Below are 17,109 nucleotides of genomic sequence, written 5' to 3' on the forward strand. Positions count from 1 at the left end.
TGTTAATGTTTTTCATGTTCTAACAAAAAAATGGAATGATTGACAGTCTAAAATGAGACTGCGTTAATTTTGATGTACTGGAGATAAAAAAAAAATGAAGATTTCCCAATCTGATGACAATTTCTCATTTTAAGTTGCAAAAATATAAAGAGTGAGACTAAAGAAAAGTTAGCTTTCTCATCTGAGCCTCTGCTGATGGTTAGAGATAGTTTTTTTTTTTTTTTAACTTGTTTAATAAACAAGGAAAAAGGTTGAAGTCCAAGATTAAGGCAAAAGCTGAATATGTTCCAAAAATACATGTTAGTTTGATTAGTAATGGTTGCATTTCTATGGCTCTGATAAAGAAATTTGAAAAATTCCAAAACAAAGCAAAATCGCTTTTTCTTCCTTGAAATTCAAGGTATATTAAAATATGTACCTGTAGGAATTGGTTCTAGCAAAACATAAGAGTTCCAATTAATTTCACAGTGTTTAAACAGAACTGCTTTCAGTTACTTTGTGGGTTATACATATATAGAAAGATATTCTTAACTTACTGTCATATTTTCCCACATTTTCATTCATGGGTGCAACGGTTCCATCTGAAAGAACTCAGTCTCTCTGCAAAGAGAACTCAGTCACTTTTCCTCCTGGGTAATGGATCAATATGAATTTCCTTGGGGAAAGCCCCCGAGTAGGAGAATTAGAGAGGTTACCAATGACCTACATCTCCCCCAGGTCATGATGTTGGCAAGCCATGTGCTTGCACTTCATGTTTGTTTGCTTGAATTAACATGGAAATAGAAAATAATCTAAGATTGCAGAAGGTACTTGGAGAAGGGATGTTATTTCTTAAATAAAAAAATATTTTTTCTTGTTTTCTTACTAGTTAATCTTGCAGTAATTTATGCACTAAACTGGTAACAATGAATGCAAACCACTCCTGAATTCTTTGCATTTGCAAGGTCAAGAGTCTTCTATTTGCATTGTGTGCTTTGCGTCAGACTAGGAAAAGCGACAGGCAAAATCTGGAAGGACTTCAGTCAATAGCAGATTGCTTATGTCAATAACACTGTACTTTAGTCAGTGTTACAAGAAACTTGATCAATGTTGCAACTGAGAAAGTCATTACCTTAAGGACAGCTGATATTGGTTTCCTCTACACTGCTTTGCTGTCCATTTCTGTAGAGCCTTTTGTTCTTCAGTCCAAGACATTTAGATTTGCACAAAACATGGGTATTACAGACCTAGTATTCTGGTGCTGCAGGAAGTGCAAAAACAGTGTACCCCAGAAAAAAGGCTCTATCTTCTCTCCTGGATCACACCTTCACTTAATTTAGGTGGGCACATGCCCTTTAGATGGCCATAGAACAATATGGCTTCAGAGCAAATGAAAGACATCAGCTTGCCTGTAGAGAGACACACATCAATTTCCTACAAATGCCATATTTACATCTCACAAAGCTATTGCACAGTTGAATTTTTGTGCGACAGATCAGCACACAAAGAAAAAACCAAAAACTCCCTCCAAGTATATTGTTCAATACATCTATTTTCTAACATATTCCAATTCTTAGCCCATAGCCATAGTCCCTTCCTTAGACAGCTGTAGAAGACCAGTAGTGCATTTGTTCTAGTGGGCTCATGGCTACATTCAGCTGTTACTTGTCCAACAGGTAATAAGGCTGATAGTTAAAGAAAAATAAACTATTAAAACATTAAAAGCCAGAGTCATCCAAGCATCCTTCTAAAGTTACTCTAATGTAAATGCCATTTATAACATTGGCATTATGCCACAATGAATCAGGCCTCAAAACTATGTGTTGTGAACAGATGGTTGAAACATAATATAAGGTTTAATTCACACAAAGGGTCTGTTGCTGTTCGTGGTTTTGTGGCATCAGTAAAGCTCTGAGAATAAATTAAAGCCTACAGTACACTTATTCTATGTGTTCTATTCTCTTGACAATTGCTTTGCATTCTCTGTGAGAAATAAGCAATAAATGTGTATAATGGAGATCTTTTATCCTCAAAGCTTTAATTTCAGAGCATCCAAAACAATTCTGATTTTATCTGTGTATTCAATAGACTGTAGTAATGCCACATGTATCTGTAACTAGGTTCAAAATTAGGTTATTTGTTAATCCTCAGGAACAGACCACAGTTGCTCACCATTGTGTTGCAGGCAAGACAAGCCCCACACAAAACACCAGTGCTTCTCCAACATACCATCTGTTGAAACCAGCGTGTCCCATCTGAGATGCTGTGAATGAGAGGAGTTGTCAATGTGGGGGCATTTGGGGACACTCCAGAGTGATGGGATGGGGCAGAGAGGGGGGAAAAAAGACAGAGGATGAATAAAAGCTATCCAGCTAAACACCAAGACTGATGCTTTCCTCCTCACATTCTGTAAAATGGCTGTTCTGTAGTCCTGTGGGGTTTGGGGATTTCATCTCATGCAGGGCCATCAGCCCTGGGGCCATGACCAGTAGAGCCAGCTCAGAAGAAGCCCAGACACAGCTCAGGATCTGGGCACTGTGCCCTGTGCTCCAGCATCGTAGCCTCTCTGCTCATGGCAATGGGGCAATGGGGCTCAGATGCTGTTCTCTCTGCTCTTCTTCACCTCTTTTTCAACACGTAAGAGGAGAAAAAATTATAATCCCTGACTTATTTTCTACAGGAGATCCAACTTGTACACTTCAGTTACCAGCAGTGCGCCAGGTCTTCTCATTTTCTTACAGAAAAACAAGCTCTTTCTTTTTGCTCATGTCTCGGGTGTGTGTAGGAGTCTTTGGTATTATTCAGTACGTGCATTTTTTTCAGTTTTATCCAGTGGTTTTAGGTCTCAAGGGTACTACTACTTTTCCTCATCAAGGGGATTCCTCCTCCATGTATGAACTGGTCAGCTATTTGTACAAAAACTGTTTATTCCTCTGGTTTTGAATTATGCCTATTAAAGAATTTGCTTTGCTGCGAGAGCGGCGTCTCTGGGATTCAGTGCTGGCCCTGTGCCACTGTTTCCACATGCAAATGCTTAGAACCACTCTCAGCATTTCCATCGTGGCTTTGGGCTTCTACAGCCTTCATGGGTATCATTATTTGTTTATGAGGGCTGCTCCAAAAGTAATGCCTCCTGCTTTATTACACCGGCCTACGACATTAGAGGCAGATGTTAGTGGTATGGCAGTAGAGATTGAACCTTCCTGCCAGTATTCTGTAATGTGTTATTGCCCTGTAACAGATGGCAGCAGAGGAGCTTTCTGACAGAATGATTGCTGAGATGAAAGTGTGTATGAAGCAAAGGCGTGGAATGGAATTGCTCCATGCAGAAAAAATGGCACCCATGGACATTCAATGACACTTCTTGAATCATTCTGGAGACCAAATGGTGGGTGTTACCACAGTGGTGAGAGATGCATTTCAGCGGTGACAACAGCAATATGCCCCAAACCAGCATAAGCCAGCTTTAGAAAGGGCAAAAGACACCTGTTTCAATGTCTTGTCTATCAATGTACCATCTTGTTTCATACAAAACTGGGAGAAATGGAGAAATGTCTGTATTTAAGAACCGTAGGCTGTTGCTGTCTTTCGGAAGTTGCCAAAGGCAAGTGGCCAGCTAAAAAACAATAAAAAAAAAAGTGCAAATCTCTCTCTCTCTGTTTTTTTTGTTTTATTTTGTTTGTGGGTCATTTTCTGTTTAATTTTGTTTTTTGGGGTTTTTTTTTGGTTGTTTGTTTGCTTTTTTTTTGTTTGGTTTGGTTTTTTTTACAAACCACAATGAAAGTTAAATCAGTAACTTGCAAGCCTTCTTCCTTGGTTGCTTTGGTAAAACAATGGTGGCCACCCACATTGCAGCTGTCACTAAGTATTCATCTGCCTACAAAAAAACAGTAAAAATCACAGCCAAACCCAGAGTACTGAGCAGAGGTCACTTATAAGCAACACTCTGTATGTAAGGCCTATCAAAAGGATGCTGCTGCTGTTACTGTGTATTATTATGGTATTATCGAGGTTGTATATCAGCCTTTTATGACTGCTGTTTCCTTGAAATACTGCTTTCATAACTTGTATCTCATTGGAGCAAACATCATATGTCAGAGACTTCTGGGCTATGACATATAAATCCTTCTCAATTGACCTCAAGGACAGAGAAAAAGGGAGGATCCAAAGGATATAAGAAAACATAAATAAATAAAGCCATTAAAGTATACTTGAAATCATGTACCACGAACAAGAGGCCATAAAGAAAATTAGGCAATCATGTTCTGAAAAACTTTACTAGGAGTCATGGAGACTTCTGAAATTCCAATGTTTGGACTATTACTGATTTTAAAAACTGCAAACATTTGATCAAGAAGCTTGATTTCATTTTGCTGACCTTCATATTTATATTTTCTCAGCTGTTTTCCTTTTCTCTTTTGTTTTGATGAATTTGAAGACAGTGGAGCTATATAAACAGGAATGAAATCAAAGTTCAGTATTGTGGCAGTTGCTCAAATATCTGTGCTGGCTGCTCGATCTATTAAAGTAGCAGTGTTTGAGTGATGTCATAAATTTCACAATAACAAATTGTACTTCCTATTTGCTGTAAGACTTTACTTACTTGTGTTTATTACATTGTACACAGGATAAATACTTTGCATCCAGATTGATTTATTTATTCGTTTGCATCTGAAGAAAAACAATCCAGTTTTGCAATAGTTAAATAGAGCAATTCTGCCATCAAGTGGCTAGCTAAGCTAACTTGTCTTTTCTCATTGTAGAATATGAAATTACTCTAATGTAAAGTGTTTATTCCACAACTGTATTCCATTAATATATGTAAAAAAATTTCTACCTTGCTCACAAATTTTTCCTAACATTGTATTGAAACTGGAGGCTCACACGAGAAGAAGGATGTCCCATAGACCTTTATGGATCAACTACAGGTAGGTTATAGGTTACTATACCTCTTACCAGAAAACGTCATGCCATCAAGCTGTCCACATCTATTTGAAGCAATGATCATAGGCAATTATTACTGTAGATGCTGCACTGATTTCTGCTTCCAGCTTTAACTTTACCTCTTAGCAGACTTCTGTTCATGATTCCATGGGACCATTGGTAATAGTACCCAAGAAGAGCAAAGCTCTCAAGCTCAGCTTGCCTACTTGAATCACTGGCAGAGCATTTGTTGTAGTATCCCCAATATTACACTTTGTAGTAACAAGTAGAATTAATGTTACTGATCTGTGAAATATCTCAGTTTCTGATTGTTAGAAAAAAAAAAGAAAACTGTCTGAAGAGGTGAACTGAAATGACAGGGGAATGATTAAATACATGTGATCACTTTCATATGTAACCTCTCACACTCATTTCACCACTATAATTCCTAAAGTAATGCTCTGGACCACAAGGTGAGACCTGGTCTTCATCATCTGAGCGTGTACAGAGCAGAATGGGAAATAAGGACTTGAAAACACCTCCTCACCTCCAAAAAATCTACTATGATCACTTCTGAGGAATAAGCACTTTCCACATTGCAAGATTTTATTGGTGAATTACAAGCATGTTTTGGAGAATTGTTTCACTGCACAGATTACAATTCCGTGAAGCTCTGCACTCCCATGACCCTGGCAATAAGTGAGAGGGGAATGCCCAACCACCTCACTCTTAACAGAAGCTCTCTCTGTTTATTTTCACTTGGATTTAATTACATATTTTCATCTTCTTGGGATCTGCCCACAGCCCCGCCACAGCAATCCTTCCTCGAGCAGCACAGCCAGCCGTGATGACCCCACACAGAGCACACAACAGCAGGGAGGGCTGCCAGCATCACTCCCTTTTTGAGCTGTCCTCCCCATATCCCACATCCCCTGCATTCCCAGCATAGGTGTGACTGATTTTTATTCCATGAGAATTAAGTATTTCCCAAGAAATTGAATACAAATTTTCTTGAACACAAGCAACAACTTCCCCTGTGCCAAGCAAAACTTCCAGGGAAACCTCTGTGTAATTCTGTGAGAATTATGGGAAGGCTCTCCCACAAGGAAATTCTTCAATCTAAAGTAAATTGCATCTTCAGCATGGGCTGAAGTTTAGAAGATGTCTAGAAATTAAGAAAGTGTCTCAGCTCATAGGGAGCAATCCAAGAGGGACTTGAAACAACTTTTCACCTAACAAAAATTCATCATTTTCTGGGCTTTTTAACAACAAGTCAGCAAATCACTCTATTCTCAGAATAGAGATGAATTACAGCTAAATGCAGAAAGTCTCTGCTAGCTGATTTCTTTCTTTTCTAATTTACGTTATTAAAAAATGAACGCATTATAAAAGAAGAAAGCAAGCAAAACCTAGTGTCAAGAGATCCAGAGGGATGGAGAAGCAAGAACTTCCCAAGCCACATTTCTCTCACCTCTTCAGTGGCAAAACTTTATCCTGAGCAGCCCAAATGAGAGTTTAGAAGATACATGACAAAATACTTTTTCCCTAAGAGCAGGACCCAGACTCCCAAAGCAGGTGAAGAATTCATCGTCCTGAGGTTCTCTGAAAAAGGAAGGAGCTAACCATCATCACTGTATACTTCCCACTCAGTGCATGTCTTCTAGATCTCTACCGCTGCTCCTGAATAGGTTGCACTGACCGAATCCAGCTGAAGGGGGAGCCAGCCAGATTTGTGACTGAGATCAGCATTGCTTGGATGGCCGTGGTTCTGACTGAAGGAAAAAAGTGATTGGTTGGAAAAACATTATTGAATTTTTACTGAAAGATTTTTATTGAATGGAATGACTTAGTGTGGTCTTGGAAAGCTTAACTCTTACATTCTTGGTAAATATTTTCTGGGTATCCAATAAACCACAGTCCTCGTATTTAGCACTAATAAATCAGTATTAAGGCTTTATCCTGTCCATGTAGTTACCAAAGAGCCAAACAAAGAGAAGTGTTGGTATGGATTTTCCATTCTCACTGTATTTCTGGGAAAGTTAGCAAATCTTTTGGAGTAACATCTGAGCAGGAAGGAGATTAGGCCATGATTATTTGATATGGCAAGTCTCCCTACCATAGGTTGTCACAGTAGATGTCCAAATTGCATGAACTCCTGACCAGTAGATTTCTTGGGGAAGATTTTTTCAAAGGCACAAAAAGAGTTTTGGAGTTTTGGAAACTTCCCCAGAAAAAATTCAAAGTTGGTCCCTAAGTAATAGCTGGTGGTTTTCAAAACCTTACTCGTCCAGAGCAGCACATTCATCTAAATTCCTTGACACTGGTGAAGTCCTGGTGATTTCAAAGTAGCTGTGGCAAGTCTTTTGCTTCAATTCACAAGAACAAGCTACCCATACCCCCAGAAACTCAGTGATTTCCTTGGCAAGACCCTCTGCAGTCCCCAGGATGCTCTGAGCTAGTTTTGTGTGTCCTGGCCATCTTTCAGGATCTGCTCTATTAAACCAGAAACACAATGATGTCATACTCAATGCTTTGTAGGACCATATATTTTCCCAGGAGTGTCTTATCTGCAGCAAGATAACAGATAAGCTTGACCTTTTCTGAGGACACTTTTATTTGTGTAGTGTTAACTGACCTTTTTCATTACTTCTAAGAAGTAATCTCACAAGTTCATTAGGAAAACTGTGTGAAAAAAAATTGTCAGATGTGATTCTTTGTACTTTTGATTACAAATACTTCCTTAGCAGTAACATTTGTGAGCTACCCTTGCATAAATAAATTTCTCTTGCAGCCTGAATAGTTACCACCCAGGAGAGGGTGCCCAACCTCCTTTTCTGCTCTCTCGATAGTTATAAGAAATGGCCATGTGTACAAATTGCAACTCCAATTTTTAAAACTTCAGACACAGTAGCAGCATCGGTGATAAACTAATGAAACTTGGCAGCAAGTTTACTTCTGGCTGCACTGTTTCATGTCCTCATGCAGATCTACAGCCACTTGGTAATTGTCATTAACTCATCTTTTCTCACCACTTCAGGTAATGGTAAACAGATTTTTTCCTCCTTTGTAGTATTGTGTTCCATGTTTCATTTTCCCACTGTGCTTTCCAGTGGGCTTTTCATGTCCAACACCTTTGTCATAGGACTTCATTTTTAGAAAATTTATGGTTTTATTTTAAATGTCTGCACTGGTATGTTGCACCAAAAGCTCAGGAGCCAGTCAGCATTTACTGCTTTTCAGTGCTGGTCTGGACTTTCATGGATACAACAGCTCCCCACATTCGTTCCTGTTACTTGCAAAGAATTTCTCTCACTGTGGTTGCTAATTTATCATGCAGTGTAGCTGTGAAGAAAACAGACTAGCTGCGAGATAGCTCTAATTTATAAGGCTACCTGGTTGTATCTTTCATAAAGCTGCTTCTGTAGCTTAACACACACTTGCTCATTGTCTTTGGTCACATCTGCAACATCACCAACTTTCCAGAGAGGAAGCAAAGTGATTAAGCAGGCAATCTGTAGATTATTAGAATATTAACAGCATTGAAAACTCTTTGGCCCATTACATCTGACATTGGCTATTTTCAGGCATGAAGATGAAATGCCTGATTTCTTTCCTTTTTCATAAATTGGCTTTCCTCAAACTTGTTTTTCTGTCCGTGATAACATATGCTGTGAAAGTATTGACTCAGGGTTTGTCTTTTATACGTATCCAGCTATGATGAGTCATAAATACACCTTGTTTGGCTACAGGTGGAGTTACTAATGAGGTAACTGACTACTGAGTGGGCACAAGAGGTGTAAAGTCTAACTGGAAATGATCATCCTCAGTCAATTCTAATAACAACCACACATCATGTTACATATGGATCAAAGCATATCCCTCACTGCTGTTGCTTTCATTCTTCTAAAAGAATTTCTCTAGTTGAAAGTTTCCATGCTTCATTTCAGTCTGATTTTGGTTGATTTAACTATCTGATTTGTGTGGATTTGGCTGTTGTTCTTATTGAGTTTCTATTTCATATGACTATTACAGATGGGCTTTGTGGAAATACATTGTGCCACTTGGGGATGACCCTCCAAAAGGTCCCTGTGCTCAGCAAGGCTTCGATGGTCATGCAGGAGCAGAACCACATGCTCACTGAACTGAATGTCCGGGGAGTGGGTAGCAAAGGTATCAGCAGCAAGGAAAGTGGCTGCTCAAAACTGATGTGAGAAGGAGACATTTTCCATTGGTTGGTGTCAGCTGACAGAGAGGAGTTGGTGCCAGTTTCCTCCTGTGAAATAACAATTCTCAAATGACACATAGCACCCCATTAAAACGGATGTGACAACACTGCAGTGAGCATGTATATTTACAAGCCTATCCTTTGAGGAAATAAAGAATAAGCAAAGGTCAAGGAGCATGGCAATGACAGTTTGACAAAGATGAGAAAGTACTGAGGACTGGGAAAACCACAAGCAAGTGGCATGATCAGTGCCGGAACAGAGTCCAGCTGTGGGACAGATGTGTCCTGGCACATGCTGCCACTCCTGGAGCCCCGTGGTGGCTGTGCCAACTGTGTGCAGTTTCCTTCCAAATCACTGGGAGAGATTTCACTCTGACCCTGTAAATTAACATCAGCCACTCTCAGAGGGCTAGATCTGATCATCTGGCCAGCATTGGAATGGGAAAGCAAAGCTTTGGAGCAAAGCAGTGGTAAGGTTTCAGTTTGCATGTCATCTCCTGGAGCTGCTAGCATGAACAAAATGTATGTGCATGAGTAGGCTGCACAAAATTTGGCAGTTTTGAAAGTTGCTTTCAATCTGAATCAGCTCACAGATTGAAGAGCTGCCTGGACAGCCCTGCTGGTAAGAGGAACATGTAAACTACAATTTGCTGGTATCTCCAGTTATATCACCAGGATATATAGGAAGACAGAGTCATGGAGGCTATCCTCCACAGCTCTTCAGTTCAGTCAATAGAAGAAAGATGGGAAGATTGAAGCAGTGACAGAGTTCTAGGGATTCAGTGCCCCCTGGCATCCTGTCCTAATCAGAGAGAAGCCTCTTCCTCTCGCTACTTGGCTGTGTCATTTGCTTTTGAGCCAAATTAATCAGAGAACAAGTCCTGGCATGAACTGGAGGAAATTGAAGGCTTTGGGAAAACTCCAAGCTTTATTCCATGAATATTCATTTAATATAGAAGTACAATTTACCACAGGGTATAGAATACTGAATCTAATGACACAAAGTAGAGAAGAAGTATCAATATGCCAGGGGGTAGGAAGACTGTTCAGAGGGATCTGGACAGACTAGATCACTTGTCTAAGTCCAAGGGGATGAAGTTCAACAAGACCAAGTATCAGGTTCTATATTTTAGCCACAGTAACCCCAGACAATGCTACAGGATTGGGGCAGAACGTCTGGAAGACTGTGTGGAAGAAATAGACCTGGGTGTGTTGGTCAGTGGTCAGCTAAACACGAGCCAGCAGTGTGCCTGCATGGCCAAGGCCAGTGGCATCCTGGCTTGTATCAGAAGTAGTGTTGGCAGCAGGAGCAGGGAAATGATCATCCCCCTCTACTCAGCACTGTTGAGGCCACACCTCAACTACTGCGTTCAGTTTTGACCCCCTCACTACAAGAAAGACATCAAGGCCCTGGAACGTGTCCAGAGAAAGGCAACGAAGCTGCTGAGCGGTCTGGAGCCCAAGTCTCATGAGGATTGACTGAGGGAACTGGGGATGTTTAGTCTGGAGAGGAGGAAATTCAGGGGAGACCACGTAGCACTCCACAGCTGCCTGAAAGGAGGTTGCAATGAGGTGGGAATCAGCTTATTCTCCTGGGTAACTAGTGATAGGACTAGAACGAATGGCCTCAAGTTGCACTAGGGGAGGTTCAGGTTGGATATTAGGAAAAAAATTATTCTCCCAAACTGATGCATTGGAATGGGCTACAAAGGAAGGTAGTGGAGTCGCCGTCCCTGGAAGCATTGAAGTAACATTTAGATGTTGTACTAAGGGACATGATTTAGTGAGGAAGTATCGGTGGTACATGGACTGTTGAACTAGATGATCTTGGAGATTTATGATTCTATGACTCTGTGATTCTATGATTCGATAATTCTGAGTTGATCCTTTTCAAACATAGTCTATTCCATAATTTCAAGTCACAATGTCTAATTACTGCAGTGAGTTTATTCATAAAGCTCTGGAAATCCTGACTGAAAATATATACTTAAAAATATACTTATTTTCTAAGCATCCTGCAGTGTGTGTGCTGGACAACTTCTACCAAGATCTTCCACTTTTCTTCCGTTTTCTTCACCTACCACATGCATTAGGAAATCTGGCTATTTCTGTAGATATTCTGTGTACTTTTTGAATGAGTCACATAAATTTTCACAGTTATAGGTCCAGCCAATGTGATAAACTAGTTAATTCAAGGATTTTTTTACATAATAAATATTTTTAATTCTTGAATTCTTAACAAGAAAAGATCATACTTATTTTGTGGCAATTTATCTTTTCTTCTCTTTATTTCTGGGTATCCCTCAGAAGCATTCCATTAGGTACTAGACAAACTGATTTTGTAAAAGGGTAGCTTCTTTCTTTATATTTATCCATACTTCAACAATTAAGTAAAAGCAGACTGTACGTTTGTTTCCTTATTAAATCTGTATCAGATCAGATAGCATGGACTACTTATTATCACAAGCTCAGTAAAGTATGGAAGCCATCAAATCATAGTGTTTTTCATTTATATTTTCAGCCAACCTAATGAAGTTTTAAAAATGTAGTGAAAAATTTATGAAGTGTATATTTGGAAAGGCTTAAGCTACACAAAACAAGGTAAAGAACCCCAAGCATCCTCTGTCTGCAAAGCAAAATGCACTAACTGACAAGACTACTCACATCAAAAGGCCGTCCAAGAACAGATGCCGCACTGACTTTCTACCACAATCCTTGGCAATGCTGCTCTCTTCTCTTCAGTTGCAGTGGCTACTAGTTAGTTACAGAACTAACTCCCTGCATGCTTACTGTATTGTGTCACTTCCTGTAACTAACAAACATACAAAAAAAAATTTACAGAAGGATCAGCCCAGATATGACAAAGTACACGAAAAGTTTTCATAAATGCTCATTATATAACAAAATATTTCTCACAGTATTAATAACCTCAGCATCTTCCATTAGTCATATGGAGCACAATATCTTTTAACACCTCTATTGTCATCAGCCAGACTACTGTGCTATATATATGTAACTATGTATTGAATATTTTTCAACAGTAACACAGGAGACATTGGTATCCGGCTGAAAAATACTGTGCCACTGATTTTTTTAATTTTATGCAATTAGAAAAAAATGTAGTGATTTGAATGTATTTGTACCTTAAATGCAACTTCTGTGGAAGGATTTCTAGACAGCTACTGAGGCCCTTTTAACAACTTACATTCCAGATCATTTAAATAAGGATAAGACCCTTTTTGAGTTTGTTTATTTATATGTTTGTTTTGAGAATGTTCTATATTTTTGTTCTGTTCCCCTTCAGCTGTTGTCAGCAAAAAGAAAAATCCTTCCTAAATAATGTAGCTGTCAAATTGTATTATGAACTGTGGTGCAAGTTGAAAAGAACGTCTGACTGTTTATCTTCAGGTTACAAATGGGGACTATACTTTTTCAAAGCAATCTTCTTTAAAAGATTTAACTGCACTCCTTGGTTGTAAAATACTATGAGCATAACATTATTTTTTTTTATTTTTTTATTTATTTAAACAGCATTTTGGCTTTTCTACTTACAGTTCTACTGCATCCTTCAGTTCTGAGATAAGCAAATAAAAATAAACTTTGCTAAGAGAGTCAGTTTGAGCAAACCTCCAAAAGAACTGAATGCCAAGTTTGGGACAAACTCAAATACATTTTTTATGTCAGCAAGTTCCACTATCTGACATTTGAAAAGTGTTTCAGAAATAGAACGAGCATTTCAGTGAATGGCAGTGAATAGTTAACTGTGAGGAAAGGCAGTATCTGCCTCAGTATTTCTGGACCATTAGTTTTGACTTTATTTTTTCTTCCTGAAAGTATGTATGCTTATTAGTTTCCTGAAAGCGCGCAATGTGTTTGCAAGTTCTCTGAACTGACCAACTCACCTCATGTGACTTACACAGTTTTCTATGGCTATAATCTTTTTCATATATTAAAAATGTAATAAATACAAAGTCAAAAAGGTCTATGATTTTTCTAGTGCTAGTGAGGTCTCATGTGACCAACCTGCTAGGTAGTGCATGAAACACTAAGAAATAAATGTTCCACGAGACAGGAACTTCACATGGTAAATGGAGCAAAGCATGTTTTAATGCATTTATGAAAAGTTCTGCATTGTTTTCCCAAGGGTAAATGAATATTTTATTATTTTTGGTTGATACACTGAAAATCATGAATACACTAGTACCAGTTGTGAACATAATGGCCTATGAAGCTAATGGACGAAAAAATAGGCAAACTACACGTGTGGGGAGAGAAAAGGGCTTACAGCATTTGTCTGTTTAATGTCAAATACCCAAGTTTCCAGCTTATTTTGAAATGTGTGTGTAAAACACATTAGTTTTCAGTTTTTGTGGCACACTTTTTATATTTTAATAAATATAAAAGTAAACAAAAGAAAGTTTATTACTTACATATATTCATTATATTTTGTGTTTTATATGAAGCCCAAGATAATTCCTCTTCACTTTGCAGCTCAGGCAAGCCAAAATTTTGAACATCCTCATTTTAAAAGGTTGACCATTCTGTTTCATTTACACATCAAGGCTACCTCCATTAGTCCAGCAATATTTTCCTCACAAGAAAACCTCATATTATTCCACATTGCTTTCCCAGTTATTGCTTAACAATATTTGTGCAAATCTATACCTGCTAAAGTTTGACATGTATTTCTACACATAGTGCCTTAGCTAAAGCAGTAACAAATGATACATAATCTGGAGCAAACACATCTTCACATTAGAAATCAGCGGTCCAATCAAGAAAAGGTATGAACTTCAGAAAGATCTCATTGTGTTTTATGAGGTGAAGATAATAAGCATACCTCTTTTGATGTCTGACTTTTCAAGAAGCAGCATGCATTTCGGACATTCTGTCTATAAACCATGTCATTTTAGAGCTGTTTTGACAGTAAGGTCAACATCTTTTGTTGACCTCTTTCAACTATTGTACAGGTAAGAACCTGCCAACACAGACACTGGGAATTACAAGGACATCAGCCACTGGGATAATCTGACCAAGGAATGTTAATGTCTTTTGGAAAACTCCAACAGAAATGCCACCTGATAGGAAAAGTGATTCAAGTGTTGTAAAACAGATGTCAAAATTGGCAGGAGTCTGCTTCAGTCAGCTTCAGTCTGCGTCATAAGATAGGTCAGAAGAACAAGTGGGAGCTGATTTATTTCTAAGGAGTGAAAAGCACAATTTTGTGGATATCTTCTAGTCTGATGTGGAGCAATTCCAGCTTTCTCGGCCATGGTTTCCCAGGTGCTGGAGGAAATGATAGAAAACACTGTATTATAGGAATATATAGAAGATTAGTTAATGAAGAAGTAAATAATAATCCATAATATTATAGATACTAAATTATCTGACAGATCTAACACATGTGACAGGCCAATTAACCAGAGAGTATAATTTTCATTACATTTCTACCCTAGGAACATTCACACACCATCACTAATGCTGAAAATGATCCATATTCTATGGAAAAAAACTTTATGTTATGAAATGTACAGCAACTTATTAATTTTATGTAGGACCTCCCTGAAAGTACTGTAATTTTGATAAGGAGAAAATAATCAGTTGTGAGAGTTATCCTTGGAGAGGCAGTTTATTTTGTCTTTTGTTTGTTTGTTTAAATGTTTGAGAAATTAGACAACTTTGAAAAACTTTAAAGTGAAATTTCCCTACCTCCCAAAGAACATCACTGTGCTTGTTCCCAGATAAGAGTGTGTCCAGAGTTAAAAACTGTGACGTAGGATGAGCACAAATTCAGAAAAGTGGTTCTAGAAAGAAATAACTGGACAAACATAAATATCTCCTTTTGTCAGAGCAAATTATTTTAGTATATCATCACACAATTTTATAGACATTGTTCTTTTTCATCTGCAAGCATACTTCACCATGGCATACAAAATACACAGCTGACTTACACAGCATCCATTTAGATTAATGAGCTAATATGTAAAAGGGAAGAGTCTGATACGACATCCATGGCAAAAGGTATCTTTTCGATAAGGAAAATAAGCTGAAATTAATTCCTCCACTCCTTGTTTCTGTCAACTCATTTGAATATCAGGGGCAAGTTCCTGGTTCACAAACTTTATCTCTCGAAAATATTAAACAAAAACCACCCTCTGATAAGCAGAGACAGTGCATTTTACAAAGGAGTTTTAGAACGGATAAGATATGTAAGAAACCCAACTTAAACTATTCTCTCTGACACATGGTAAGTTCCTGTTCTTTGTGTACTGAATCAGCCTATAAGAGAGATAATAAAAAGGGCCGAATGTAGGTGTAAATTACTATACATCTTGTGCCATAATTCTAAGTGATAAGAAGGGATGGGAATTGTGCCTTGTTGGAACATCTTTTTACTGGTTCTATCCAGCTGCCTGTCAGGCGGTGTATAAACTTTCAGTCTATTTGCTAGTAGTTTGTTATCAAAAGTTTTAAGTAATTGAAATAATTTAATTTTTATAACATCTAACACATTTAAAATACATGTAGTATACACATGATTTAGTAGCAAAGTTCAGATAGAACCTTGATCAAACAGCTCCCCAAATATGTCCCCCCTGCATTTCCCACACTAACCCATGAGCTTCAAAAGCCTTGTGGCGAGCACAACATCTCAAAATTTTGTCTACCTTGAATGATGATTTTACCATAACTTTACAAATTTTCATGCCTGGTTTTATGGCTGGAGTTACCTGAGGCTGAGCAGGATGGAAAGCTCCAGGAATTAGAGCTACAAGGTCTCCTGGTTGCCCCAGTGCCTTTCAGTCGTGCTGTTTATTGCTATGTAATGCCCAACAGACAGGCAGGACTTTTACAGTGGTATGTAAATAGGAAAGACCTTGAAACACTGCTTCAAGTTTTGTGGTTTTTTATTAGATTACCTTTGACATTGGTATCATGTTTCAGCTACAGCCCAGTCTGTAAATTCTGGCTGCTACAGAGTTAGGATGAGTGAGCTCTTATTTGTGTGTGTCCTTGCATACCCTTGCATACTGATAATTCACCAATGGGCTTATTTTTTCCTGACAGCGTTTTCATGGGTGCAACCTTACTGATTCACCACTGTGGCATTGTTACTACTAAGGTAGAAATGCATTTGGTTTCAGACACTTTCTTTAAAACAAATAATTCAACATACATGAGAGCATATGAAAGATGAAAAGTGAATTTTCAAAAAAATGCAATAGACACTCTTCTACAGTTTACAACATACAAAAGGAGTTACAAAATGCCTGAGACTGACTGAAAGTATGTTCTGTTGCAGGGTTTTCCTGGCCTACTCCTTTACAGTTTCATTCTGTCTTGAGAGAGATCAGCAGCTTATTTCATACACTGTAACATCAAGATCTGAACAAATGCAACTCATGTTAATAAGTTCTTCTGCTCAGTGGGAAAGATCTTTGGCTTTAAGATTGTATTGGAGCTTCTGAATCACGGCCCGAACCTCTGATTAATCACCTGAGGTGAGCAGTGAATCAGCCATGGGAGCACAGGTGAAGCCAATTCACCTGTGCTGCCGGAAGGGATGGAGCCTGGTTCCATCTCTCCTAGACCCCATTTAAAAGCTGACTAGGAGGGGGGGAAGGATTCATTCTGGAGATCCCTACTTTGGAGTTTTATGGTGAGCCCAGGACAAGGGTAAGCACTATGTTTATTCTCTTTTTCGTGTAATAACCTGCTTAGCCACAGTCTCCGGTATACTTCATAATTATGGCATCTGTATATTCATTGATTGTACAAACATGTATAGCATTGCAGAGATGCTGGATTATCTCTTGTGGTCAGCTGCCATTCCCAATTAAAAAATTATTTCAAACCTTTAACCCTCACATTTGCACCTTGAGAAGTGAAATTTACTGGATTTTTTACTAGTTTTGTTTGTTTGTTTCTTCCTTGAATAGGTCTTTGTAGACTTTAAAGCTACTGTACTTAGAATCCTTACG

At 38.5% G+C, this 17,109-nt stretch overlaps 1 protein-coding gene and 2 long non-coding RNA genes across 3 annotated transcripts in view; 1 reads left to right on the forward strand and 2 right to left on the reverse strand.

Annotated features, from left to right (window-relative positions):
- The window catches only part of LOC125695780 (uncharacterized), a 59,694-nt gene extending 47,588 nt beyond the window's left edge, over window positions 1-12,106 (reverse strand). Inside the window, exon 1 of the long non-coding RNA XR_007378063.1 lies at window positions 11,792-12,106. This is a non-coding gene — a long non-coding RNA (uncharacterized LOC125695780). The remainder of the gene's footprint in view (window positions 1-11,791) is intronic.
- A 796-nt stretch (window positions 12,107-12,902) lies between these two features.
- LOC125695772 (uncharacterized) lies at window positions 12,903-15,951 on the reverse strand. Its single transcript, XR_007378056.1, has 3 exons — window positions 15,859-15,951; window positions 14,837-14,945; window positions 12,903-14,413 (listed from the first exon to the last, which is right to left on the reverse strand). It is a non-coding gene; the product is annotated as an uncharacterized LOC125695772 (long non-coding RNA).
- Window positions 15,952-16,717: 766 nt separating this feature from the next.
- Window positions 16,718-17,109, forward strand: part of ABCB5 (ATP binding cassette subfamily B member 5) — a 49,479-nt gene continuing 49,087 nt past the window's right edge. The window contains exon 1 of the mRNA XM_048950680.1: window positions 16,718-16,804. The gene's annotated coding sequence lies outside the window, so the exon portion shown is untranslated. The remainder of the gene's footprint in view (window positions 16,805-17,109) is intronic.

Source organism: Lagopus muta, chromosome 7, assembly GCF_023343835.1.
Source record: "Lagopus muta isolate bLagMut1 chromosome 7, bLagMut1 primary, whole genome shotgun sequence".
NCBI lineage: Eukaryota > Metazoa > Chordata > Aves > Galliformes > Phasianidae > Lagopus > Lagopus muta.